The sequence below is a fragment of the Octopus sinensis genome, linkage group LG2 (assembly GCF_006345805.1).
Source record: "Octopus sinensis linkage group LG2, ASM634580v1, whole genome shotgun sequence".
Classification (NCBI taxonomy): domain Eukaryota; kingdom Metazoa; phylum Mollusca; class Cephalopoda; order Octopoda; family Octopodidae; genus Octopus; species Octopus sinensis.
The window spans coordinates 105313648-105318967 of record NC_042998.1 but is presented as its reverse complement, the minus strand read 5'-3'; the positions used below and the strand labels follow the sequence as shown (position 1 = coordinate 105318967).

At 32.0% G+C, this 5320-nt stretch overlaps 1 long non-coding RNA gene across 2 annotated transcripts in view; it reads left to right on the top strand.

Annotated features, from left to right (window-relative positions):
- Positions 1 to 3939: 3939 nt before the first annotated feature.
- LOC118761103 overlaps positions 3940 to 5320 on the top strand; it is a 98683-nt gene continuing 97302 nt past the window's right edge. The window contains exon 1 of one of the 2 annotated variants that reach the window (XR_004997154.1): positions 3940 to 4068. This is a non-coding gene — a long non-coding RNA (uncharacterized LOC118761103). Of the gene's footprint in view, positions 4069 to 4985; positions 5276 to 5320 lie in introns of those variants that run through there. The other variant, XR_004997155.1, reaches the window with a different exon arrangement.

Genomic DNA, 5320 nt, shown 5'->3' with positions numbered 1-5320 from the left:
AGAGAGAGAGAAGAGAGAGAGAGAGAGAGAGAGAGAGAGAGAGAGAGAGAGAGAGAGAGAGAGAGAGAGAGAGAGAGATACAAGTGGCTAAATTTATTTTAGTGTCTATTCTATGATTGTTCATTCTTGAAGATTATTGAAGATTATTGTGCTTGCTATGGTGACCATTTGATGTACGTAGATTATGATATTACTTTCATTCTTGAATAATCTAAGTTCAGTAGCCATTGTTTGTTCTTGATGGGTTGGCATATGGCTTGTTGTTCAAATAGACTTGAAGATGAAACTGAATTAACACATTAGACATTGCAGGTGTAAATTTATTATCAATAAGTAATCCTTCTGTTATTTTTTTCCTACATTTTTTTAGAAAATTTTGATTATCAAGCAGGAAGCTGACTTAACAGCAAGACATGTTTCAATATAAGGTTCAACAGGATTAATTCATCTGTATGAATGTTTATATTCATAGACAATTTATTTTGTATGGTCAAGAATGTGTGTGTGTGTATGTGTGTACGTGTATGTGTGTGTGATAGCCAGCTAGATTAGAAGATTTTTTTGTTGCAATCATAAGATCTTGTGAGTGAAATTAAGTATATATACCTTGTGTAGAAGCCTGTCTCATGGATTGCATCTAGAACTGAAATAGCTGACTTTGTTGCAGATTTTATCATGCTTATTTTACCTAAATATTATGTTAAAGATAAGTATTTCAGTGGAATACTCAATCATTTATGCATATAGAGGGTAGCCTAAAATTAGGTTTACAGTTATTCAGCTATCTCTTTCACATTCATATATTAACAGTTTAGATCTTAATTATATGAAACCATTATTCTATGCTAATTTAGTTAATTGTAAGATAGAAATTTAAATATAATAAAATGTTTTAAAAGAAATTTAAAGTGCCTACGTGATAACTGTAACCTTACTTTTGGGCTACATAGCACATATGTGAATTCCTGAAAACCTATTGTACTATTACACAAATCAATTCACTCGCCTCCTTCCTTGGTATTAGTGGTAGCAGCAATATATATATGTGTGTGTATGTGTATATATATATCAATATCTATATTTGGCTTGTTTTTACTTCACATTGTTCTGGCCTTACCCACGATCCTTTATATATATATATATATATATATATATATATATATAGATAGATAGATAGATAGATATAGATAGATAGATAGATAGATAGATAGATAGATAGATAGATAGATAGATAGATAGATAGATAGATAAAAAGATAGATAGATAGATGGGTTTAAGAGACAGAATCAGCATCAAGCAACTCAATCATCATTGAATGACATTATCCATGATAGGTATATTTTAGTACCACTAAATTGAACTTCTCTCCCCTGTGGACTCAGAAATAACTTCCCTAATATTAATGTTAATTATATATATATATATATATATATATAAGAGAGATTGTGGTAATGCCAGAACAATGTGAAGTAAAAGCAAGGCAGATCACAAGAAAAGAAATATATGAATTAATGTAGATTTACCTTGCATTCAATATTTCATCGTCAAGAAATTAAGAAATGCTTCAAATGTGCATATATATATATATATATATATATATATATAGGTGTGTGTGTGTGTGTGTGTGTGTGTGTGTATATATATGGTAAATGAGCAATGGAAGATGGATGATACAAGAATTTTTATTAATTACTACAATTGTATCTAGCATTGATATACATACATACGGACATACACACACACATACATACATACATACATACATACATACATACAAACACACACACATACATACATACATTTATACATGTGTGTGTGTATGTGTATATATATATATATATATATATATATATATATAAAGTAGGGAGAGAAGGAAAATACCTGAGTGATGTTCTTCATACTAAATACGAATACAGTAGAATCCCACATCTGTAATATAGGGAGTTGAGGAGGTTCAGTTATTTGAGTTTAATGGAGCAATCAGGGTGTGTAAATCTAAACAACAGTAAACAAAGAAGGTAGCTCCAATAAGACACATTACATAAATTTGCCCCAGGTATAATATACCTGAGAAAAAATGGCAATTTTTCATGGCCATAGCACTTTTGATCTTAGAGCCAACGTTCCAAGTCCAGTAGCCATTGTTTGGTCTTGGTGGTTGGCATATGGCTTGTTGCTCAAATAAACATGAAGAGGAAACTGAATTTGTGCATTAGATATTGCAGGTGCAAAATTATTATCAATAAGTAGCCCTTGATAAGCGGTACAAACCCATTAAAAACAATAGATATTATGACTGCAATAAAAATAACAATGTCAAGAATTACAATATTTGTTGTGATAAATCCAAGCACCATTCAAGCGTGATCATTACCAGCGTCATCTTACTAGCACCTGAAAAAATATTTGAGCGAGGTTGTTACCAGTGCTGCTGGACTGGCTCCTCTGCAGGTGGCTCGTAAAAAACACCATTTGAGCGTGGCCATTGCCAGTACTGCTTGACTGGCCCTCGTACCAGTGGCATGTAGAAGCACCCACTACACTCTCGGAGTGGTTGGTGTTAGAAAGGGCATCTAGCTGTAGAAACTCTGCCAGATCAGATTGGAGCCTAGTGCAGCCATCTGGTTCGCCAGTCTCAGTCAAATCGTCCAACTCATGCCAGCATGGAAAGTGGACATTAAACGATGAGGATGATGATGATTGTTTCTATTGTATGATATTTCTCACGAATTGCTGTGTCCGTGGCCTATTTCAAGGCTTCTACTGTTGGTAAGAGGAAAGAGGTTTCCCTCAAACCAATGGTCTGGTTTAAATGCTTTTAACAGTGTATGCTCTGTTAAAGGTACTTATGAGACAGGTGTGGTGTTAAATCAGATGGCAAATTAAGTCTACCCCCTACCAACCCCAGCAGCAACAGTAGCAATGAGAAATATAGCTATGAGGGAAATAGTAGCAATAATGGAAAAAACAGTAAGGGTGTTGGCTACAGTAGCAAGAACAACAATAACATAAGTTGAACATTCAATAAAAAACAGAGATATTGCCCTTGGCATAATGCTTTTCAAATGTGTTTAATAAAAAATAAATGATCTTTAGCAGCATGAACTGTTGTAATCACTAGCACATCCTGAATTGGCACCTTCATTTCATTCAATAGTATTAAACACACAAGAAGTACACATTCTAAGGAAACTAACTGTTTACATATCATACTATACTTAATGATATTAAACTGTTGCAACTACTACACTTGCTATTGAAATTAATTTACACTGTGAGAATCTTTGATTAAAAATGCACATCTTTTGCATATCCAAGATTGCATCACAGAGCCAGGACATACTTAACCTCTCAAAGATGCTAACTTTGTACCAGATTCAAATAACTCCTACACCATGCATTCCAAATCATGTAACCGCTTGTAAAATGTTTATAATGCAAAACTTCGTTCTTGAACTGAGTTATCCTGGAACATACTCTTTTCTTATTCAAACTGACTAATTATCACATTAATTTTATTCATTTATCTCTATTCCAAACACTAGATTATACTGTCCTCTTTAAACTTAGTAGTTATAAAGAGCATTAAAACTAATGAATATAATTTCATTCACAATATTAACAACAGTATTATAAGAAGGTTATGCTCCCTGATCAAAGATAACTAAACAAAATTTTACTTGAGCTTGATGTTCAAGAAAGATAAATGTACACTTTGCATAACAGGATACCCATTAAATATTTGAAATGAGATGGAATTACACTTTAATATATTTATGTCCTTGAAAGAATCAGGTAGGCAGAGGCTGAGAAACAGCAAAAGGTATAAATATTCAAAAGTATCAATATGGCCTTCAACATAGAGGTTGACATGAGAATTCGTACTGCTGTAGTGTGACTTTCAGATAAATATATGCTTATCTTTCATTAAATGAATGTAGAGCATTAATCACTGTTAGTAAGATACTGTCTTGAGACAACCAAGAAATAGAAAATTTTAAAGGTCTTGTTTCATCTTCATTGTTACAACCAGAGTTCTTCAGAAACTCCTGTCTCTCATAAACTGAGGTAAGGTAACATTCGTCACCATCGTCATCACCACTATTACTTTTCAACAGCTGAAAGTTTCAAGTAACTTTCTATTGCTTCATTTGTTGCAACTTTGTGCTGGTAGGGTGTGCTGCATTTTTTTGTTGGAGAGAATATTGTATTGTATTAGTACATTTTGTCATGGGGTTTTGTTTGAGTCTTCTGTTGTATTAGTTTTTATATTGTGTTGTTTGTGTAGGATAAGTTGTGTTCTTGTCGGGTTTTGGCATTCTGTGGCACATGTGAGTTTTGTTCATTTTGTTGGGTATTTACAGTATGAGTTTATTCTCATATGATTTTGGAGGGGTGATGCACAGTAGTGTCTGTGTGTGTGTAACTCCTAAATCAACTATTTTATGGTATTTAAGATTATCCCTCTGTCATTCTTTTGCTTGGTGTTGTTATGGATTCTGTTAATTATTATTTCTTCTTCTTCTTCTTCTTCTTCTTCTTCTTCTTATTATTATTATTATTATTATCATTATTACTATCATTACTATCATTACTATCATTATTATCATTGTTATCATTCTTCTTCTTCTTCTTCTTCTTATTATTATTATTATTATTATCATTATCATTATCATTATTATTATTATTATTATTATTATTATCATTATCATTATTATTATTATTATATTATTATTATTATTATCACTTGCATTATCATCTTCTTTTAATTGTTTCCTATCCTTGCCGAGTGCCTTCCTGACACCTAAGGCAGAGAAATGCACTATATATATTTGTAGGCCATTAAAATAATCACACTAGATTGTTCATTTACAAAGTCATGTGATAGAAAAAAGACAGAGAGAAAAAGGAAAAAATATTAAATAGAAAAGTAAACAAATAAAATAAAGAGGGAAAAGGGAAACAAAATTCACAGTGATTGTGTTCTTCTCAATATGTATGATGTACCAGTTAAGACAATCTTTTGCACTTTCTGTATGAATGGTAACCCAGGGATCATTCTTAAATAATTTTCAGTTCCTTTTTTGATCATTCCAAGTGTTCCTACAATCACTGGCGTTGTAACTGTTTTGAGATGCCATCTTTGCTCCTACTACTGTGTGGTATTATTAATGTTGATTAGTTTTGACTTTTGTCCTGTACTTGAGATAATCATAAATATGTGAGGATTGGAGGAGAAAGTAGGAAAAAGAAGCAGCTTGATCAAATTCCACAGGTCTTTATTATTATTATTATTATTATTATTATTATTATTATTATA